General features: G+C 41.4%; 1 long non-coding RNA gene across 1 annotated transcript in view; it reads left to right on the top strand.

The window, feature by feature from the left end:
* Positions 1–16,974, top strand: part of LOC309535116 — an 87,761-nt gene extending 70,787 nt beyond the window's left edge. The window contains exon 2 of the long non-coding RNA XR_014221021.1: positions 16,762–16,974. This is a non-coding gene — a long non-coding RNA (uncharacterized lncRNA). The remainder of the gene's footprint in view (positions 1–16,761) is intronic.
* Positions 16,975–24,484: the final 7,510 nt, after the last annotated feature.

Here is a 24,484-nt window from a genome sequence, read left to right as displayed (position 1 = left end):
GGGATGAACTTACTGAAGTTGCTTACTGAAATGTGAGTAAACTTATTCTATGATTGCTAGCCATTCTACTGGAATAACAGATGCAGCAAGATGGATGTTTCCCCCCCCTTTCAACCCCCACCCAAGTTGCACAGGAAGTAATGGCAGGTGAAAAATTAAAAAAGTTTTTTGTTACAGCAGAGACTTTCATTGCAGGAATGATAGTTAACATCAGCAAATATTTTCATTTGTAAGAAGCCGCACTTCTGGAGTCTCAGCCTACTACAGGGTGAGTCTTTTAAAAGAACATCCACGGGGCCTCTTTTAAAGGACTCACCCTGTACAAGCCCCTATGCTACTACTTCTAGAGTATTATTTTGAGACTGTGGGAAGGAGCCTGAAAAACTGTAACCAGAACTTCAGTGTTCATAGATCAGGTGTCATGTACTCAACCTTGCCTTTTAATTGAAGGTCAATGTGATTGTCAGGTGAGAAACTCTAGAATGGAAGTATGAACAAAATGAGTGAGAAATGGTGCCAGGATTTGAAGGGATTAAAGGATTCAGTGAAAGATGAGAGTGAAAATGAGTTGGAGCCTCTATTTCTTAATCTCTAAATTTCAAAGGGGGGGGGGAGGAAAAGTAGCCTGTTCTATACTATGCAGCTGGGTTTGTCTTTTACAAACAGAGAAAAGGAGAGAGAAGGTACCCTAGGTCTCTGGACTTCGATTAATCTGCTTTCCCCACAACACCTTGTGAATTTTGATGACCTGCACTTTGCAATTCACAAAGCTACAATCCCAACACTCTTAACAAATTGCAGCTCCCGGGATTATTTGTGGGGAGCTGCAACACACATTTATCCCAGGATTCTTTGCGGGGAGTATAACACACATTTTGTGTGTTAAATGTGCTTTCGATATATGGTGTGGATGAGTCCTTGGCTGACAGTGCAGTGGAAAACTTTGATGCACTGTTTAAGATGGATCCGTTCCTTGATCCTAACCAGGATTCCAGAATTGTAAGGCAGTTCTTTCCAGGTTTTACATTGGACTAGCTGGGAAAAGGCTACTTTAGGACAAAGCACTAGGAGGCGGTGTGACTGCATTCAAGTCTAGGACTAGAGATTTTTATTTATTTATTTATTTTTAAAAAACCACATTCTCTTTGCTTTTGAAACTTTTGAGTTTTTCTATGTGTTGTTTCTGACAGCCCCAGGACACTACAACACTGTGCTATCAGCAGGGCTTTTTTTTCAGCCAGAGCTCACTGAAGCTCAGTTCTGTCACCTCTCAGGTGGGCGCCACTGCCATTGTAAGAGCACAAGGGAGAAGTTCACGATGAGCTCCAGTACCACTTTTTTTTCTAGAAAAGTAGCACTGGTTATCAAGAAGACATCCCCCTCCTTCCCAAATTCAATAGCTGCTGGGTGCATTGTTTGAAGCATTGTTCTAGCATCCTTGATTTTACTCGTCCTGAGTGTTTGAGAAATGGAAGATTGTGATGTAACTCAGACTCCACCAAGACTTTGCATGGAATCTAGCCCCCCCACTTCAAAGCAGCACACCCATAAATGGGACAGTCTGGATAAACGAAGCACTGTTTACAATGCAGTTTAACAAGCACAAACTGGTAATCTCTCACTTCAGGTGCAGATATAATGGACCAACTGGTTGAGTCAAATAAAAAGTAGTATTACAGCCAACTCTTAGTATCCCTCTGTTCTTTTATAGCTTTTGGCATGCAAATATTTTATCCCTACTTTCGGAAGGTTTCTTCCTAAAAATTAGTTTAAATAAATTGCCTGAGGCATACCTTGACTTATATTCTCCTCTCCTCTAGAAACCTCCTGTTGCTAGCTGAACCTTAATATTGATTTAGACTTCACACAAGAGTGTATATATAGCTTTCTGGCAAGGCTCTTAATGCATGCCCCTGTAGTTTACTGTGCCTGAATACTGCAGAAACCCCACATGCAGTCTGAGGTTGCACAGTCCCCTGAGAGGACTAATTACAAATGAATGAAAAGAAAAGGCCACCAAGCCATTCATTGCCTCCCTTTTTCTATTTCTGCAATTGAGGACTGAAAGAATATTTTTCTTAATAGACAGGAAGCATTTAGAAGCAGTCTTTTAAAAAGTCACATGTATTTTAACAATCAGTAAGCTTGCAGTCAACTGTATATTTTTCTTCTTCACAAGGTTAATTTGTTCCTTGAGTAAAGAGTGTAATGATTCCTTGAGAGGGATATTCTTCATTCAAGGAGCACAATGGGACCCATTCACATGCATTCATTTCTTCAGCAAATACTGAGAATCCACCAATGCCAGAAAGACATGTGATGCAATTCCTTCTTAAGAATCTCCTACAGCCGTAATGATGTAAGAAAATACTTTGTTAAGAACAGTATTCACTTGGCACTTCACTGATCTTTCCTTCCTATTAAAGGTAAAGGTAAAGGTACCCCTGCCCGAGCGGGCCAGTCTTGACAGACTCTGGGGTTTGTGCGCCCATCTCACATCTATTGGCCGGGGGCCAGCGCTGTCCGGGGACACTTCCGGGTCACGTGGCCAGCGTGACAACGCTGCTCTGGCGAGCCAGAGCCGCACACGGAACGCCGTTTACCTTCCCGCTGGTAAGCGGTACCTATTTATCTACTTGCCCCCGGGGGTGCTTTCGAACTGCTAGGTGGGCAGGCGCTGGGACCGAGCAGCGGGAGCGCACCCCGCCGCGGGGATTCGAACCGCCGACCTGACGATCGGCAAGCCCTAGGCGTTGAGGCTTTAGCCCACAGCGCCACCCGCGTCCCTCCTATTACTATATTTTTTTGGAGGAGGGAGGAATACCAGCTCTCACTCCCCGCCCCCTTGCAACACCAGATAGAAGATGAAAAATGGTGGCCAACACAGTTGCTGCTGTGTTGCCACCAGATAACCACCTAGAAATACATTTGGCGATGGTGTGATGCCCACTGGCTTTTTAAGAAAGCACAGTGACACATGTATCCAAATGTCATATGAACAACAAGCTGAAAGATGACAAGACTTATGTGGCCACATATTTCCTTCCCACTGCTTGCTCAGTGACTCTGTAATCACCTTTTATGGGGGGATCTGCATGTGAAAGTAGTCAAACAACTTGGCAATTTAACCAATTGGTTGGCGGGGGGGGGGTGATATTTGTGATTGCAAGGTGATGTTGAATGGTCTCTTTAAATTTGAAGGTTCATTATTGTTCCACAAGATGTGTATGTCTTTAAGGGCCAGAGCAAATAATGTGACCCAGTTTTACAGCTGTGAAGGAGTATAGCAGGTGCTGCTAAGTTGTGTTAATTAAGCTGTGTCAGCAATTGGGTATAGTATATAAAGAGCAGCACCTAGCTCTCTCAGTACCCTGGGGGATGGGTTGGTGGTTGGGTCACGCTTGTTGATATGTTTAGTGTAAAAGGAGTTTTTGTTTTTGTTATTAAAACCTTGTTAAAGTTATTTTTGCGTTCCTTGTAATGCGTGGTCTCCCCAGCAAGCTTTCTGCAGAGCAACTAAACTGCAAATAGTGAGCAGCTGAGTGTGGAACCCAATGGTTTCCACATGGATTACACAGTTTTGCGAAACTAAGGGCCGATTCACACAATGACCTGACACGTAGAAGAAGTGCTAGAAAACGGAGCGCTGAACTCATGACTTGCTCCCGTGCCCTAACCCAGGGGTAGTCAGCCTTTTTATACCTACCCCCCACTAATGCATCTTTCTTGATGGTAACATTTCCTTACCGCCCCCCAGTGCTCGATGGAAGGAGGATTCAGCTTGTGCCGTAGAACCCCCTACTGCCCACCTAGAATCCTGAAATGCCCACTAGTGGGCGGTAGGGACCAGGTTGACAACCCCTTCCCTAGCCTATGTACAATCTATATGTTGGGATTGTATGTTGTCTGGAACCAAATTGGATTTATAGAAAGAAAAGGAAGAAGAAAGCAGCGACCCTCTCTCATTTTAAGCATGACCATGGCTGTCACAATTCTCCTCATGTGATCACAATGGTGGACAAAGGGAACACAAACTATTTTCTTTCTTTCTTTTTTGAAATAATTTTTATTAGTTTACAACAAAAACAAAAACACATACTAATTTCACATCCAATTTTTCACAAATTATTTCTTTTCTGGACTTCCTTCAGCTTTTCCGTAAATCATCCATAGTCATTATTTAAGTTACACATGCCTTAGGTTTATATTGTCATTATTTATATCTTTCTTTTCTATTCCCTTTAAACAATACTTCTCAATTTTTCACAGTGCTTCTTTAAATCCCTCTAGCGTTATCTGTCCCTCACTTATACTTTCCAGATATTCCACAAATTTCCCCCAGTCCTTGATGAACTTTTGGTCTCTTAAATATCTAATCTTCCCAGTCAATTTATCCAGCTCAGCATAGTCTAACAGCTTCATTCTCCATTCTTCCACCGTCGGTATTTCCTGTTGTTTCCATTTCTGGGCCAGTAACACTCTTGCCGCTGTCACTGCATATTGGAAAAATTTACAATCCTTTCTTTTTATCTCATTTCCTAATATTCCTAACAGAAAGACCTCTGGCTTCTTTATAAATGTGTATTTTAAAATCTTCTTCAATTCATTATATATCCTTTCCCAGAAGCCTTTCACTTTCTTACATTCCCACCACATATGGTAAAAAGAGCCTTCTTTATCTTTACATTTCCAACACTTGTTACATGTCTTATACGTTTTCGCTAATTTTACCGGTGTTATATACCATCTATAAAACATTTTCATAACATTTTCTTTTAACATCATACATGCTGTAAACTTTAAATTTTCTTTCCATAGTTTTTCCCAATCCTCAAATTGTATGTTATAGCCAAAGTCTCTGGCCCAATGTATCATAACCGACTTGACTTCCTCATCCTTCAAATTCCATTCTAGCAACAACTTATACATTTTGGATACAATTTCAAAATCATTATCTATTATTTCAATCTGAAATTTAGAATCCTTGTCAGCATAACCACATTCTTTAATATCTTTCCTAAACATTTCATTTATTTGAAAATAATGCAACCAATCATATACATGTTCTTTAACCTGTTCATATGGTTTCATTTTCCATTTTCCTCCTCCTTTAAATAACAATTGACCATATGTGATCCAATTGCCTCTCATATTAATTTTCTTTACACTCATGACTTCTAAAGGAGATAACCAGTGTGGTAGTCTAGGTTCTAATAGGTTTTTATACCTATCCCATGCTTCAATTAGAGGACCTCGGAAGATGTGGTTCTCAAAACCTTTATGGATTTTCTTTTTCTCATACCATAAATATGCATGCCATCCAAATCTGTTGTCGAAGGGAACACAAGCTATTTTCATGAGGTCTAGCTTTCTAATAACAACTTGTCTGATCATGAAAATTTTGTGAGAGATGGATGCTGACAGACTACCAAAAATGCACAGGAATGAAAGATTAAGAGCTGTTTTTAACACTGTTCCATAAGTCTTGAGAAAGCTGAACGTCTCTCTTACATTATTTATCCTTTACTGCTCTGTGTTTGGTAGATATTAATATTCCAAAACCTATGCCCTTAGTTCATTTCTAAATCCTTGTCAAAAGTTGACAGGCATTAACATGCACATTCTGTTCCAGAGGCCAAGCCAGACAGCTATCAGTTGTCAAGGTTTAAGAACTCTTCTACTTATATTTATGGTTCTTTTTCATGTCTGAGAGGGTGTGGCGCTCTCTTAATTTCAGTTGAAGTTCCCAGGACTGTTTTGCTCCTTTTGGGTGGGACAGGACAGAAACAGAGGGAGCGGGGCTGCCTTTGATTTGCACATTTGTAAAACATTTGCAAAATAACATGTTTAATGCATGCCCCAGTGGCTTTTTCAGCTTCTGTTTTCCTTCCCCAAAGGAGGCAGTCCGCTGTAGGAAAAACAACGTCTTGTTGCACCTCAAAGATGAAGAAATACACGGTGACATGAACTTTTCATGGGTCAGAGCCAAGGATGTAGTAGCGCTGTGTCATGCACGTCCAGACATCAAAACCTTTGTGGAAAGATACAGTATGATGCTGGCAGCAGGAGTAGAAAAGGAAGGAGATTGGATACACATTTTGCGTAACCATTATTGAATAAGAATAATATATAGTATCTATGTCACCCTGTAATGTTGTGAATGAACTTACTGTAGGGCTTCAAACAAAATTTTGCAGTTTGAGGTGGTTCTGTTCAGTGTGCCTTTTCCAGGAAACAGCTGCATACACACTATCAATTTAAAGCATGTTCCTCCCTCTCCAAAGAATCCTGGGAATTATAGCTCTGTGTGGAGTCAGCTACAGATCCCAGGCTTCTCTAAAGGAGTGGGGAAGGTGCTTTATATGTAGGGGGTGCTTGCAGCCTCAGTTTCCCCCTCCATTTTTCTGCTGTCACCCTCCCTGTCCTCCAAAAATCAACTAGCATTCTGTGGCTACTGAGAATGCTGAATCCTCATGGGGCTGTTTTGTACCTCTATTTTTATGTTGTCATCATCTCTCAATTTTTGTTTGTATGTTTATTTTCTTCTTCTGCATATCTTTCAGAGGTTGCAAGACCATCTCTCACGGATGCTATAGCGGTGGAGTCCTTTCAGCAGGCACCACCTGGTATAACCTTTCAGCGTCTTCTGAAAACTTTCTTACACCACCAAGCTTATGCAGGGAATTAAGAAAAATATATCTCTGTAATACTTGATCTCTGATTTAAATTTTTTACATAGCTGTCGTAAGTGGCTTTTATATTCGTTTTGATGAATAGCACTATACAAACATGTTTTTGTAAATAAAAAAATAATTTTGCAGGGTCATTGGATTAGGTCACCTTTGAAGGGTCTTCCAATTCTATGGTCCTTTGACTGATAGATTTCATTTTATTTTGATTCTGTTTTCCAGATCAAAAAATGTACCAAAGCAGCATCTGATATGAAAATTAATACAAATACTAAAAAGGAATGCAGCATTTAAAATAAAATGCAAGTAAAAATAAAAAGCAAGTAAAACCAGGAGAGAGTTATCCATCAAATGCAGATAAAATAAAAATGTCTCTGCAGTCTGTCTAAAAGGGGAAGTGAGAGAGTCCAACAGTGGTACTACCACTGAGAAGGCTCTATCCATGGCTCACTTTCCCCCCAACTTCTCATTTTCCTGCCAATTTCTTGGAAGCAGCTCTCTGAACAATCACAAACTAGTGGCCATACTCCTTCTGCCCCATCCTAATGCCCCAGGAATAAAGTTGCATTATGGGCTCTGGGTACTGAAAGTGGGGAAACTGAGGGAGGAATTCAACATTGCACTTTTCTGATCGCTTCATCAACGCATGTATTTCAGCTTGCCAGATGAAACTATTTTCTTTCTTCCAACCCCTGTATGTGGTCATGGGGGTTCTCCCAACCCCATGAGCTAATTTTGGTGGGCGTGCAGCGTGAGGAGAGGAGAGCAAGCCCTACTGTGCGAATACAGCACTTCTGTTGATGGGGCCCATTCACTGAATCCAGCTTGCAGCTTGCTAACCACTGTCATATCCATCTGGAAACACTGTTACTACAGAGAACTACTGTATCCCAGTTTCTGTATGACAAGTTCCATATGACTGCATGGATTCCACCCCCCACCCCCCACAATTTCATCTGTTTTGCTCTGCAAACTCCATGCACTGCACATAATATTATGCAAGATTTGAAATTACCTTTGCTACTGATTAGAGCCAGAACCCTTGACATACTTGCTTCACAAATAGCCTACGAAGCACTAAACGAGTATCTGCTCATTGCACAAGGGGATGACTGGCTTGGGTTGAGGGCTTCATTTTTTTGACGCTGCTCTTTCAAGCTGTTGCTTTGTTTCCTTCAAAGAACATAAAAAAACTTCAACAACTTCAATCCTAAAAAAAGGTCAACAACTCTGGTCGGCCTCCACGGCCCTTCACTTCATCAAATCTGGCCCTCTGGATGGAAGGAAGCTGGATGGGTTAGAAGCGAAACATCTACTTCAGGTTGTGTTTCTTAGAAGATGTAGCAATTAAAGTGTGTTTTTAAAAACAAAAAACACAAAAACATTAGTGGAGTTTATCAAGATAGTATTCCTTTGAATACCAGGACTGGATAACAACAAATGTTACATCTGAGACACAGTTTCATTCAGCAAGCTTGAAAACAGGACTGTTTTTTTTTTTATTAAAAAAAAATGTTAGTTTTTCTTACAGCTCCCAATTCACCACCAGAGGAAACACACTGTGTTCACTGCATGGCATGAAACCAGGAGCATATGTTGCCTCTGATTGGTGGACGTGGCTTCACCGTAGCTCAGGATGAGCTTGATCCACAGGCCAATCAGTAGCTTGAGATGGCTCCTGCGGGGAGGGCTTAGGGACAGAGTCTATGTGTGGGCTATAAATGGGAGCTTGGGCTGTGACTTTGGCATTCCCATCACCAACTTCACAGCCCACCTTCCCTTGGTTTCAGGTTTCTTGCCATGGATGATTGTTGGCCAATGGTTGACAGAGTCAGGAAGGAATTAACCATGAGATTTTCCCCGTTCCTACTGACTTACACAATATTGTTTCTCTACGGGGGAACATTCATAACTGGCGCTCTTAACCATTGTCCAATATGGAACAGTCCACATGACTGTATCATTTTCCTGCATATGTAGACTAGACCTAAACTTTTGGTATCCCTGCAAAAAAGGAGATGACAGGGCCAAGCTATGTGTAAACTGCAAATACTGAAATAGAGGGGGAGAAACCATTACAAAATGGTGGATGGGGAAAGGATTAAGCATCTTCTCACTGCTATGTGCTCTCAGTTGTCCGTCTCCCCAAATGCCTTTTCATTTTAAAAAATCTATATATTCATAAAGTAAGCATGCAAAATGTGAAATAGTATAAAATAAAGCAAATGGTATTTGTTGCACTTTACCCAACAATACATTAAGGCTGTGCATCACCCTGAATGTAGTTATGCTCCATTTCTGCATAAAAAGGTTGTTTTGTTGCCTGTCCTCCCTCCAAAATGATTTTTCAAATTAAAAAAAGACTGTTTCAAGGGCTGCTTCCAGCTCACAATTCTATGATTCATACATTGACCCAAGGTAGGGTTGCCATATTTTGAAGAGCAAAAAAGAGGACACATTTTCTGACTTCTACTTTTAACTATGAATCGCTAGGACAACTCTTATTTTAAGTACCCATGAAAAAGAGGGTGTGTCCTGGAAAAAGAGGACATATGGTAACCCTAACAATTGCACAATGAAGAGCTAAAGCTGTTGTCAGGACAAAGCAGTTGTCTACTGCTAGTTGTCCAGCAGATGGTGCTATTTCCTGATCCTATGGATTTCTTTATTTCTGAGACGGTGCGTGCTCGGATATCTGTTTCCATGAATGATGGGCGATCATAAGGAGTGGGCTGGGACAAGCCAAGTAGTCGTCTATGCTCTCTGCGATATTTACACAATGAAGCTGTTGCAACTATTAAAACAAACCACACAACACTGTGTACTTTTCACACAGCCGAAACTAACCCCAAGTTGGCTCGGTGGAGTGCTTCTGAGGCTGGTTTGGTGCCATCTGCATTGAGTAACCGTATGACAAGACACTGATCAGGCCTGTGAGGGAAGGTGATCATTTCAGAGTTTTATTGTGAGAGCTCAGTGGTTCAAAAGTACACAGCTGTTTCTCAATCAGGATGGGCCTTGCCATTAGCCAGAGTGAGGAAGGCTCCTCAAGTGGAAGATACTAGGCTGTAGAGGGGGAGCAACACATCCTCACCACAGTCACCACAGCTCCCCAGTCTCTGTCCTCTGTCCTGTTGGAGGACAGTTGTATTTGCCACACAGCCTGCCCTGTGCTCCCTAAGCTAAGGTAATGGTAAAGGACCCCTGGACCCTTAAGTCCAGTCAAAGGCGACTGTGGGGTGCGGCACTCATCTCGCTTCAGGCTGAGGGACCTGGTGTTTGTCCACAGACAGCTTTCTGGGTCATGTGGCTGGCATGACTAAACCGCTTTTAGCACAACAGAACATCCTGACGGAAACCAGAGCGCACGGAAACGCCAGCCGTTTACCTTTCCCGCCACAGTGGTACCTACTTATCTACTTGCACTGGCGTGCTTTCAAACTGCTAGGTTGGCAGAAGCTAGGACAGAGAAACGGGAGCTCACTCCTTCTTGGGGATCCAAACCACTGACCTTCCGGTTGGCAAGCCCAAGAGGCTCAGTGGTTTAGACCACAGCGCCACCCGCATCCTAAGCGAAGCCTGCTTCCCTCAGGGATGGTGAACGAAGTTGTTCCATGACCAGGGGTTAAGTAAGATTCAACTCTCAGTCCAGCCAGCTCCTGCATGTGGAAATGGTGGTAGGTAGGCACTGTTTGCCTCAGGTAACAAATTGTCTTTTTATAATTTTATTTATAATTTTCATTTATATACATTACAACAATTATGCAACCAAAATTTTAACATTTCTGACTTCGACTCCCTTCCCCCTCTTTCTGCGGTTGTTTACATTTATTTCTGTCCTTTTCTGCATACTCCCAATTGTCTTAACTTTTTCTTTTATTCATCTATTCTCATACATATATCATATATATATATTTGAAACTGCAGGTTTTTACAATAATCCTGGCAATGTCTTCATCTGTTTACAGTTTATTTGTAAATACTCAATAAAACATTTCCATTCTTTTCTAAAAAGTTTGTTATCTTGATTTCTTATTCTTCTGGTAAGTTTCCCCATTTCTGCCTACTCCATTGGTTTCTGTAACCATTTCTCTCATGTCGGGACCTCTTCTTCCTTCCATCTTTGGGCAAATAACATTCTTGCAGTTGTGGTCACATACATAAATAAAGTTCTATACTGTTTAGGTAGTTCTGATCCCATAATTCCCAAGAATAAAGCTTCTTCTTCTTTTTACGAATGTTATCTTAAACATTCTTTTCAATTCATTATATATCATTTCCCAGTAAGCTTTAACCTTATTGCAAGACCACCACATATGGAAAATGGTACCTTCTTTCTCTTTACATTTCCAACACTTATTCGATTTCGATTTATACATTTTTGTCAATCTGTTAGGTATTAGGTACCATCTATATCACTTTCATATAATTTTCTCTTAAACCATAACATGCTGTAACTTTTATATCTGTATTCCACAATTGTTCCCATGCTTCCATTTCTATTTTATGATCAATATCTATTGCTCAATGTACCATTGAAGATTTCGCTTGTTCATCTTTTGTCTCCCATTCCAATAACATCTTATACATTTTAGACATCACTTCAACATTACCGTTTAACAGGTCTCTCTCTAGTTGTGATAGTTGTTCCCCAAACCCCTGCTTCCTATCCTTTTTAAATACTTCATTCAAATGATGATATTGTAACCATGTTGTTAAACAGCCCTGATAAATCCTTAAACTCTTTTAATTTAAATTCTCCACTCTCCTGTCTTAGCAAATTTCTATGTCACCCAACTTTCCAGCATATTTTTTCACCGCTATGGCTTCCAAAGGTGAAAGCCAAAATGGTGTTTTTCTATTTCTATATATAAATTTATAAATTATTTATATTTATATATAAGTTTTTATATTTATCCCATATTCTATACAATTTTTTCCTAATTAAGATTTTCCTAATTAAGATATTGCAAACACAATATTCAGTGATAATAAACCAGTAAATAGAGTGGAATATTAAATATTTAAAACAGAAACAATTCAAACAGGCCAACAAGCCAGGGAAACTATTAGCTTGGCAAATAAACAAGAAAAAACCTGTATTAATAAAATAAATATAGGAGGAAGATTTGTGGAAAAACCGAAAGAAATTGGAAACCAATTTGTGAGGTTTATACAGAACTATATCGAGTCAAATGGGATGATTTAGAAGAAATTGGTAAATATTTAGAAGACAGTTTGGTCAAGACTTGCATGAATAATTTCTGCAAAATATGGAATAACGTTGTGTAATTGCACAAACAGCTTCGGTCTTACAGTCTTTTAAAAAGTTGCAAGTGCAATGAGTCAATTAAAAAACAAGCCTGATTCAACCAGTTGTTTGTTTTTGGTGTTCCAAGAAACTACTCCATTTGCTGTGTCACAAGTTCACTGTAGAGTCTCTCTCCACCTGAAATTCTAGGCAAATGATTCAGGGAGCAGGGGAATTGATTGCTACAGCATTTCAAAGCACCTTAAATGGCTGCAGGGGGTATTGCCTCCTTATGGCAGCTGAGCCACCCATGGGTATTCTCTCCAACAAGACCCAGACTGGCCACTCCTGTTTGATCAATCTCCTTGGCTGTCATCCTTGACTGCTGTCATCGATACTTGGCGATGGTCTCTAGATAGGGAAGTTGGAGAACTCAGTCATAAACAGAAACAGAGAAATGCCACAATTCGTGTGTATGCCTGAGGTCAGTAATAGAACTCTCTCAAGTAAATATGAGAAGTATTTGCTATATTTTCTTTTTACAGTGGACACTCGGGTTGCGAACGTGATCCGTGTGGGATGCATGTTCACAACCTGCAGCGGCACATCTGCACACGCGCAGGTTGTGATTAGGTGCTTCTGTGCATGTGCAAAGCTCAATTTAACACTTCTGCGAATGTGTGACCCCCAAAACCCGGAAGTAACCTGTTCCGGTACTTCCGGGTTTTGGTGGGTCCGTAACCCGAAAAAACACAACCTGAAATGTCTGTAACCCGAGGTATGACTGTATTCCACAGACAAATAATCATAATAATTGAATTGTTGTTTTTGACATTTTCCTTCTATTGAAAGGCACTGAATGTTAGCCATCTTGCTATCTTCTGCAGATGAAACTAACACGGGTTTCAGAAGAAGCTGAACTGTAGCAGAGCGGAAACAACAGTGATTGCAATGAATAGAGGACAGGATGGAAACTGCTGCCTTGTTACATCCCTATCTGTAGACAAACCATTCAGGACAATTCACACAGTGAGGCAGTACATACACTACTGCTTGCCTCATGTCTGTAGTTTTCAAGTGGCCTTTGCGTGGTAGTAGCTCAAAGACCTAGTAAGGCAATATAACATACTTATCTTCTATCGTGTGGAAAGTGTCACCAATCAATAGACCATTGTATGCTTGGTGTTGGTCAGGTGCCAAACATTGTTTGGGTACATTTTTTCCATGCTAAGCATAAATACGGCATCTGCCAGAACTTTCAGGAAAACCTATTGAAAATTATTTCCTTTCCTTACTGTGTGAGGTGCAGAGCACAGGAGAAGTTTGGATCACCTAGAGGACTTCCTCTATGCTCTCTGCACCTCACTGCAGTGAGGAAAGGAAACTAGACAACTCAAAGTAGGACCTGCTGGCTAGACTTGCGAGGTCTGAGCAAGACGGAATAAATATTCTCCTGTGATACCAATTCTACAGTGATGGGGAGTAAGAGTCCATGGCAAGGCAAGTCATGACATCGAAATCTCTGCAGTCTTGCTGCGGCCAGAGTGGGAGGGAATAGGGGTTGCTTCCCCCTGCTTTTTAATTTGCCCCTCTTTTCCTCTTCCTCCCATTGAACTCAAGGGGAAGGAATTAACATCTCTGTGGATTGCAAAGTTTCAGGGTTTGTTTAGAAGCATATTCAAAGATAGGACAAAGCGTGTTCTCATTCAAAGAGAGCATGTGTTGCGGTGGGGTTTGCCAAGCCACCCCCCTGTTGTCAGGTGGGTAAGGATAGATGGTTTCTGGCAGTGATTGGTCACTTGAGTTGCTGGGGCAATTTTGATGTTGCCAATTTAGGGGAGGGAACAGAGGTTTCTTAAGCTGAGCACACAGCTTTGAGCTTTCTCTTTCACTGCGTGCACCGGATCACCCGCCCACCCTCCCTAATTTTAGGTTTCATGTGTTGAGCTTGCTATGCCTGTCATGGGGTCATCTGCTTTTGGGGCAGGGGCGTGGTAGGAATTTTGTCCATTTGGCTGATTGGCTGGTGCCATTTGGTTTTTGCCTACTGCATAGCAAATTGTCACAACTTGTAAGGTTGCGGTTAGGCATTGGTTAAAAAATTGGTTGGTGGAGGGGGTAAGGATTGGCTGGGCCTGCCGCTCCAATGCTGCTGCTGCTGCTGCTGCAAGGGAATTCTGTTAAAGGAATTCAGGGGCTCGCCATGCTTTCATCCAAATCCCTGGAATTGGATTTGGGCCGCGCATGGGAACATGCGGGGAGAAGGTGAGGGCCTGTGACACAGCTCCAGTTTCTCCCCAATTTTGTTTTCCATTACTGACTTTCGATGGGATCCGGGAGTCATTTCTGTCCCCAGGCGGGGGGACAGATAGTCCTAACCAATGCCTAAGCAACCACTCACATTCATGTATTTTAATAAAGCTGTGGCCAAATTTATGCCAAAAACCTTAAACAAAAATTCTTTGTGATGTGTGTTTTATTAAAGGGGGGAGGTGTCTTGGGGACCAGGCCAAGTCTTGCCGCCCTGAATTAAAAAGGCCTTTAAGCATTCTGCTGGGAAAGCATGAATTTAAGAAATTATAACTTTGATCCAGAGAACCCTTTAGCTGAGGAGAAGCATTACTGCTCCCACATAGTCATGAAGGGGGTGGGGAGAATAGCTGAATCCTGCCAGTTGTCTTGCCATCTCATATGGCATCTTCATTTAAGGTTGGGAGTGACTCCTGTCTGAAACTCTGGAGAGCTGTTGCCAGTCAGTATAAACCACATTGAGCTAGATGAATCAAAATGACTCAACATATGGCAGCATTCTAGATTCATTCCAGAGGGACCTCTGATCTTTAGGAGAGTTTATTTTTAAGGAGGCAAGAGAGGCTGCAATGGAAAGGAGGTAGGAAAGCCTTGTTGTACCTTCATAGCATCTATTGCTGTTCTTTGCATCCAAGCCAATATGATTAATGGAAGGCAGGATCTTGGAAGGCCTATATATTTTGATAAATGAGATTAAACTTGGAAATCTTGAAATAAGCTCCATATAATGAAACAACAGATGACAATTGTTTGAAAACAAAAGAATGCTTTTACCTGATATTTTATACGACGGGACATGTCATGCAAAACACTGGATAATACCTGCCTACTTAGTTACTGCATAGGAAAATAAGATGCAGATGCCATCTTGTCAAAATGGTTGTGTGAAAGGCAGGAGAAAGCTCAGCTACAACATCGTTTGAAATTGCAATACTTCTGTTTTCTAGAAAAATAAGGTGCAAGAATCTACATGGGTTTAATTTGTTGTAACAAGTTCTAAAAACAATAAATGTATTATAAAGTACTCACCACTATATATATATATATATGGGTAATTTATGGGTGTAAGTCTTTCTGTCCTAATTTTTTTTTTAAGGCAGGATCTGCTTTGCATTCGGTATGTGTTAAAACTTGCAATGGCTGTATGACTCCTATGCTATCATACACTGTATCACTATTTCTGGCTGGAAGCATATCTTGCCCTGAGTTGCACATAGATAAAAATCTATTCCCTTTCTAGGGTTTGGCTTTTATTGGTAAGTTCAAACAACTGCCAAGAACATAACAGACATAAGAATGAACAACATACCTCCCAGAAACCTAACTCAGAGCTGCATTTTGTGAGTGAAAGGTCTTGAAGGAAAAGTTTTGCTCGGGTAGTTTATGCTGAAAGAGGGTCTGCACTCCCAGAATGAACGGAACATTTATGGAATTTATTTGTTAGGTTCTTGTGGAAAAAGCTTATATGGGTTATTTCAAATCAGTGTTCTAGTCTTAATTCCACAAGGATTGAAAAGTCCAAGACCAGCACTTCAGGGTTTACTTGTTGGGTCTTTTTCATATCCATTCATGAGCACATAAGAGGAGCATAGTGGAAGCAAAAAGACTGCTGGGAGCAGCAAAAACCCTGATCCTTCATCAAATACCCCCAATGCAGTTGTTTTAGATCCCTGCAGCTAAAAAAACACCTTGAGTTCCATGGCTTTGTTCATCACCACAAACAGACACAACCACTAGGACTAGTTTATGGCTGGAGACTTTTAATTCCTCCTTCTTTTCCTCTTCTGCTTTAAGCCGCATGTTGAATTGCAGGCATAAAATATCCACCACTTTTGCACTTTGATCGCATTAAGCTCCACCCCCTCTTCAATATCCTAACCTATTTAGGACACTGCTCTATATGGCTCTTTGATGAATGTCACATTTCAAAGAGGAAAGATTCCCAGCCTTTAGGACCATCCAGCTCATTTTGGTATGGCTCTTACCACCCATTAAAGCTGTTGAGCAGAGCAACAGGACAAACCTCATTCATGCTCATCCAGACCACCAAACTCCTAACAATACAAAATCTAGTCCATTGCTCACTTGCCACCCTGCAAACAGGCCCACAATGAGCATTGCCCTTCTGCTGCTCTTCCTTCTTAGTGATCCATCCTCTCATCTCTCTGCCTTCTCTACCTGTTTCTATCTCTGATGCCCATCTTTTCCTCAGATCTGTTTCCCAATACTGCCTATCCTATCCTACTTTGCTCTGCTTCCTAAACCTTTTTCTTATGAAGCTTATCAACACAGCCTGCCTGCATGATATCTCTGCCTCTTAATGTTCTCAGTCATGATGACTGAGAACATTAAGGCCTGGCCAAAATAAACAGAGAAGCCTTTTCTCTCTCTCATGCAACACTATAACTTGGGGCCTATGAAGCTGTTTTGGGGAGAGATTCAAGACAGATAATAGAAAAGGCTTTTTCACACAATACAGGGCTGATGGGCCTTTGTTCTTTTTTTTTTTAGGGATTACACAAATTCATTCCAACTGACAAGCCAATTGGAGCCTCTGTGAGCTGCTTAGACATTGAGGGTCAAAAAACAGGATGTGAATATTTGATCGTGCATTGTCTTCACCCTTCATAATTACCTTCTTGTTTTTATTCTCAAAGGTTTGTCTACTTCACATACTATTCAGTCACAATTATAAAAAATTAAAGTGATTTATGAAATTGAAAAGTTCACTCCTGTTTTCACCATTGCCACATTTCATTTGGACCAAAACCAGGTGAGATGAGAAGTGTGTGATTGCATTTCCATCTTTTAAAACCTTTTCTCAGCAGGGAAGCCCAATCAGGACTGGGACTCTGGTGTGTGAGAAGAGGAAAGCGTTGAATGTTGTTTACAACTGTAAATTACTTGCAGACATTTTATTTAGTAAGAGATAAATAAATGCAACAAACAGCAACAATTTTGCTGCTTGCTGTTTTCCTAGCAAAAAGCCACCCACCTATCTTGAAATAATTTGGTCCTGATGGGGGGGGGGAACCATATAGTTCAGTGCACAAGTAGTGATGTATGCTTTTGTTCTGTACTGGAGTTGAACTTGCTGCAATAAAGAATAGAGCAGAGTTTGCTTCCCCGCCCCCATACCTATTACAGGTATGGTATGAAATACTAAGATAGTGTATTGATTCTGTGTTAGTATTATGTGGTGTATTTGCACTAGACTGCAAGCTTCTCTAAAGCATTCTGGAATTAGATGGGCTAAAGTCAAGTCTTCTAAGTCTCTTTATTATGTTTTTGATTAAAGAAAACAAGATTATTGGTAAAAGGCTCCACATTTTCTCATGTAAGCCATGTAAGACCCTTATAGAGACTTGGGAAATGCAAAGAGTGTTCACCTGCAGACATTATTTCAACAGCAACAACCCATATCTTATGTATCCACACATAGTTAAAAGCTTAGTTCTGCTGGTCCAACAAGGCTTCCATTTCCTCTCCTCCCTCTGGGTGTCCCTCAAACAGTCTCTTGAGGGTCCCCCAAACATTTGGAACAGATTTTGAGAGTGCACGGGAGGCTTGAGGGTACAAGAGAAGAAGTTCCAGCAGAAGTGTGTTGTATCAGCAGATACCACACAATGTCTGTTAATCTATACAGAAAGCCCAGAGCTATGACGTAAGGCACAAACCACCCTTGAAGCTAGAAACCAGCACTCCAATTTCTGAACCTCTGATGCAGCTGACCAGAAGATGATGATGCAGCTTCTCGCTGCTGTTGGGCCAATGAAGCGTCTGGATAACTAGAGGTACTGTAATCTTCACAAAGCAGGCTCATCTGTGTTCACAGACTGTCAAATGACCCAGGAAGCAATTGTGTTCAGCCTTGTGCTAGAAAATGCAGATTTTTTCTTATTCTTCCCACTGTGCAGTGTGCAAGTTGGGAACCAAACTACAGCTTCACTACTTCTCCATAAAATTATCTACTTACTTGTCTGCTTATTTCTCCCCGTCCTCTGCTCTTGTATTAACAAGTACATAAAGAGGAGCCTAAAGACCTATCTAATCCAGCATCCTCTTTGCGTGGACAGGCGGAGTCCCCAGATCCCGAGCGGTCCCCCCGTCATGTGGAATAACGACTCAAGACAACGTGCTATGGGATTAAATTGGCCATAACTTTATTAAATTTCAAATGTGGGTAGACCTTGGCTCAGGCATTGGGTGTTCTCCCTCCTCAGTCCCCAGCTGGGGACCTAGGGAGCTTCAGGGTTATCCAGTGTGTGTGTGTGGGGGGGATGGGCCGGCTCTGGAGAACATATGTTCAAGCAGAGATAGCCGCCCCCGTTACGCCGCCGGCGCCGGGGAGAGCAATGACGACCTTTCGGTGTACAGTCAAAGCCTCCCTTCAGAAACCCCTTTAACGGGGAACCCTGGTATCGCCGCCGCAAAGAGGAAGATGGACTAAAGGATTCCGCCCAAGGCCTGATACCGCCAAAGTTGTGACTTTTGCTACAGGAAAGGCGAAACCTGCCAATGCAGGGAAATTCATTTCCGGCCCTTTAACAGCGACCTTATCGTAGCAGCGCCCGCATACCTGTGAAGAAAAGTTAACCTGCAAAACCTATGAAGAAAAGTTAACCTGCAAAGGAAGACATTGACTGAGGGTGGGTAGGGTGGGAGAAGCTCTGGAGCCAAGTGAGGATTCCCAGGTAAGATCCTCCCTCTATTGTGTGGGCAGGTAATCCCTCCCCCTACCTGACCTGGTCTCCTTGGCAACGCTTCCCCCAGGTGGGATTGGACAAGTGACTGAGGTAGGCGGGGACCTCCAGGTATCCCACCTGAGGGAAGGTAAAGCCAAGCCTATGCTCCAGATCCAGGGCTGCGCGCGTCCACGCAAAGGGCGCCCCCCGTTTTAAGCGGGGAGCGGTCATTCTCAAGTAGCTATAGAAAGTCCACAAGCAGGAGATGAGTACAATAACACCCTCTTGCTCTTTTCCACCAGCAATTTGTTTTCAAACTTTACTAGACTTTTCTCTGATCCCTACAGACTGTTCACCTGGCTTGTTTTCTGACACATTTTTTTTTTAACTATACCTCTGATTTACAGCATTAGGAATGTCTGTTTTTTCCTTTCTACCATCCTGATGCTACCTAGGTTCGGGCTGTACTACCTTCTGATCCTTCTATTCAAATGTCAAACCTATTAAAATATATTAGGGTAGTTTTGAGAGAAGATGTTTTTCAAAGATTCAAAGATTCAAAGCCACTCATCTGAGGCTAAAGCTAGATTATGATGATGGTGATGAGCCCAGTATACCTGAAGGAGCGTTTCCACCCCCATCGTTCTGCCCGGACACTGAGGTCCAGCACCAAGGGCCTTCTGGTGGTTCACTCCCTGCAAAAAGTGAAGCTACAGGGAACCAGGCAGAGGGCCTTCTCGGTAGTGGTGCCTGCCCTCTGGAACACCCTCCCATTCGATGTCAAGGAAATGAACAACTATCTGTCTTTTAGAAGACATCTGAAGGCAGTCTTTAATGTTTGATGTTCTATTGTGCTTTTAATTCTTCTGGGAGCTGCCCAAAGTGGCTGGGGAAACCCAGCCAGATGGGCAGTGTATAAATTCTTCTTCTCCTTCTCCTTCTTCTTCTTCCTATTATTATTATTATTATTATTATTATTATTATTATTATTATTACTACTACTACTACTACTACTACTACTACTACACTAGACTAGGACCTGGGAGACCAGAGGTCAGATTCCCACTCAGTGTGGGAGAAAATTCCCTCTGTGGGTTCAGTACAGAGGTTTACACCAAATTCCCAATTAGTCATCCTTCATTCAGCAATGCATTGCAGGACAGAGTCCAAAAGAGTCTGCAAAAGCATTTCTATTTGCACACACCCTATATAGGAAATATATGTAATCTGAGCTGTTTATTATCCAGCCAACTAGCTTACGCCACCCCAGCACCTCACCATCTCTCATCCAACCATAGTCCTTGAGAGTGCTGATTCAATCCAAGGTATTTTGGTGTATGGGCAGAGCCTTATTTGTATCCTTGTATGAATAAATTTAAAAATAATATTTATATACTACTTAATATACAAAATCCACAAGCAGTTTACCTAAAACAAAGCAAGATAATAAAAAAGAAAGATCTATACAACATTGTAACAAAAATACCAAAAAAGAAAGGAGACTCTGTCAATAAAACTTCCAATTTAATATCAATAAAACAGAGTAACCTAAGGACAAGGGAAATATGTAATAGGGGAAGCAAGGATGCCGCTCAAAATAATAGCCTCGTGTCTCTTTCTCTCTGTGTGTAAAGTCCAGGAATTTCCACTGTATGAGGTGATGTTATCACATTGCTAATTCCCTTATCCCTGGAAGCAGCAATTGGTGAGGTGGGGAAACTTGCAGAGTGATGTCAAGTATCTTCTGATGTCACAAGGGAGAAAAGAGAATGAGATGGGGGTGCTACATTCAGTGAGAGTTCGGTTCACACTTCACCTTCCATGGATAGAAAAGCTGTTTCCAAAGGACTTTTGATCCAACAGAGGGGTCCTGTTGGTAGAAGAGAAAGCAACTTTTGCGGGCCTAGCCCTCCTCCTGCTGCTTCCTATGGTATCAAGGAGAATTCCCAAGTCCCACTGTGTGGGAGCTGATGCTGGAAGCTGTAGTGATGGTGGGGAGGAATTGGCAATAGTTTCCTCCCCTGCTTCACTGGCAGGACCAAAATCTGGATCCAACCCAACCCAAGCACTGCATCTGCTGTCATGCTTAGTTCCAACCTGTGTGAACACAGGGAAGAATTTTTTCCTCCTTCTGCATTAACCCAAACCCAAAAGTCCCAGGACTGGAGACAGTGTGCAGTTTTTCAGAGTTGAAGATGCTGTTGTGCAGATGACATTGTTGCTTTTGCAACAGTCAGCTTTTCTGTTTGCAGGACCTGCAGGTTTTTATAGTACTTCAAAAACCTGCCAAACCTGTTTGGCCAGAGATGATGGGAAAAGGAAGGAAGTAAGGAGTATCTACACCACTAGCAATGTTGTCTCTATTACATCATCTTTGGTTCTATTAAAAAGCTGTTGTCTGTGGCTCTGCATCCCATACCAGGGAACAGATCCAGTGGCTCATACTGCCAGGGTTGCCATGGCAATGTTGGATTTTCCATTACACAATCCTATGATATGATCTCTGAATACAAGGCACCCGGAATGTGGGAACTTGATGTAATCATGTAATTAATTCCTGATGCTTGTATGTCCTGTGCTTCTGAACTCCTCGCACTTTGATTTCCTTATCTCTCGGCCCTTTACTTTGAAAGTGAGAGATTTATAAATAATAAAAGCCAGGACTAGCTTTAAATCATGCAGTTTATAATGTTCCTTTGCTGTGGAAACTGTAATGTGAGCTCAACAGCAGCATCACAGCAATGTTGATGTCATCTAACCCTGAACAGCCCAGCTTGTTAGCAGAAATACCAGTAGATGCATTCAATGACACTCATACAGTATCTTTTAAGTATATTTCTAACTTCAATACATTCCTTTGCTATTAAATTAAGACAACAATGCTATCATGTCACTGACTATATAGAGTATGCAGGATAACTGATTATACAGAAGGAAGCTTTTTAATGTGTGGGCAGAATAGTGTGCAGAATGTATTTTCCATAACACTGAAAAGCTACAATTGTCTTGGATTTGGGGTAAGAGCTACCAATCTAGACCCTTGTGTTTTCTCAATACTCCTGGTATTTCTTGTTTGGGAATTAAGGACTGGAGACACTTCACATTTTCAAAGTACAGTGGTACCTCAGGTTACATACGCTTCAGGTTACAGACTCCGCTAACCCAGAAATAGTACATCGGGTTAAGAACTTTGCTTCAGGATGAGAACAGAAATTGTGCTCCGGCGGCACGGCAGCAGTGGTGCTTCAGGTTAAGAACAGTTTCAGGTTAAGAACGGACCTCCAGAACAAATTAAGTACTTAACCCGAGGTACCACTGTATTTGTTAACAAACAAAAAACTGTACCATCTTGTTTTGTTGCCTTTGCAAAACTCGTATCTGCTCACACTTCCTATGACATTTATAGAGCAGATTTAGGCCAATGCCTAAAATGGAGAGAGATGGCTGAGAATTGTTTTTAGAGATTCCACTTTCATTCTTCATAAAGAAATGAAATATTGAAACTGGTAACTAATCAGCTACTGATTGAGATAGTTACTACTTTTGACCAGAGGTCAAAGAAGCATGATAACAACTGACTGAAAATGTTGCCATCATTGTTTAAGAATGCACATGTATCCCAGTAGTCTGAGCACTAGCAAAAACTAGCATTTGGAGGCCCATCATTACTTAAAAGGAAGTTGGAAAGCAACTATCACAGTAATTAACTGGAGAATACTTTTCTCACTATTTGACCTATATCTTGGTCCCATTGCAAGACTATAACATGTTTTCCTGCTGGTTTTGGTGTACACACACACACACACACATACACACACACACACACACACACACACACACACACACTTAATGTTTTAGAATTGGAAGGTTCCCAATGAGAAAAACCACCTCTGGCTTAAAAAATGTTCTTCAGTAATGTTTTAGACTTTCCAGAAACTTGTTAACAAAACTATTAGGAACACTCATTGTAAATTTTGTGGGAGGCTCACAGATTGCACTGGTGTTTCAGTAAAACACACACATACTTAATTCATATTAAATGTGACTGTCGTGTTAGTCACAGAGACAAGCCAATTATGTATTTGCCATGGGAAAACAGGGCTGGTGCTGACATTCAAGTCAAATTGTGAGTGCTTATCACACAGAGAGGACAAAACCACAAGCAGAACTTTAGATTTATCGTATAGCATCTCAGAGTTTCATGTGCACCTTATGCAGTATCAAGAATGAAATCTGTCCAAGCAGGGAGTAACAAGAGCACCATTGCCTTGAAGCTAGAGGTTGGGGATCGCTCTTATAGGTCTTTGATCTTCTGACTCATTGCTATACAAATTAAAAGCCTTTGGCTTCCAGCCCATGTCCAACTGTATTTGTCAGGCCACAAATGGCTCCTGATTTGAGTAGATGCTCTTTCATTTTCAAAATTCCTCTTGGCTCACCAGGGCCAACATTTATTATGCTTGCTCACTTGCGATTGCTTATCTCAGCAGTTCTCCTTCAAGGACTTGGTCGCCGATAAAGCTGTCACCTAAAACAATGAAGATTGCCATCAAGGAGACAATTCACCTTTTCCTCGGCAACATCTGTCCTATAAAATATTAGGACTTGGTTTCTTAAAAAATAGGCTGCAATATTAACCCTGCTTACCTGGGAGTACGCCCCACTGAATTCAATAAGTAGAAATAATTAGGAACAGGCATAGAGGACACCTCAGTCAGCATAGAGGACACCTCAAGGTATCACAGATATATCTGTTATTCCCCAGATAGTTGAATGCCATTGATTTTTCCAAGATGGGAGTGTACAAGTTGCGACCCCCTGAGCTGAGTCGGCTTCACCTACTACATGACAGCCCATTTGGGCTTAATAAAACATGTTTTTGCTGCCCGACTTACACTAGGGAGGGGAGGGAACCCAATGCACAGTCTGGGGGGGGAGTTATAAATTATGCCAGGGGTTCCCAAACTGTGATTCATGGGCTATTAGTGGTCCAGGAGCTTAGCTAAGGTGGTCCATGGAATCTTTACATTAAATAGTCATATTGTTTTTTTATTGCTTCTTAATGCATTTTATTGTATTAGAATTTGAATTCTGTGGAATGCAAATTGTAATACAATAAAATAGAATATAAGAACTAACCAAATACACAATTACAAATAACACAGCATCTAGCACAGCACTTTATGATTGCTACAACAGGCAGAAAATCCATTAAGTGGTATGCTGAGACCATCAGCAATATTCAAGTGGTTTGTTGGAGAAAACGCCTGGGAACCAGTGAACTATGCAAGTGTAGTCTAGGGCATGGGATACTGAGTGCTCGGAGCTCATATAACTAGTTAGTTAGCCTGCTAGAATGTTGGTGGTTGCCATAATTAATATGATAGATGGCCTCTGCAAGCTAGGGATATTTATTCATTTTTCTCTAAAAATGCATGTGGTGCTGTTCTTTAAAAAAGCAAGCTTTAAGAAATAAAACACATAAAATATGACAATCACAGTAAAAGCATAAGGCAGGGGACAATTAAAATGGAATAGTCATGCAGCAC

This window comes from Podarcis vaucheri (assembly GCF_965113315.1).
Source record: "Podarcis vaucheri genome assembly, chromosome: 1".
Lineage (NCBI taxonomy): Eukaryota > Metazoa > Chordata > Lepidosauria > Squamata > Lacertidae > Podarcis > Podarcis vaucheri.
Note: the sequence above shows the minus strand (reverse complement) of the source record. Positions and strands in the feature narration are given on the sequence as shown.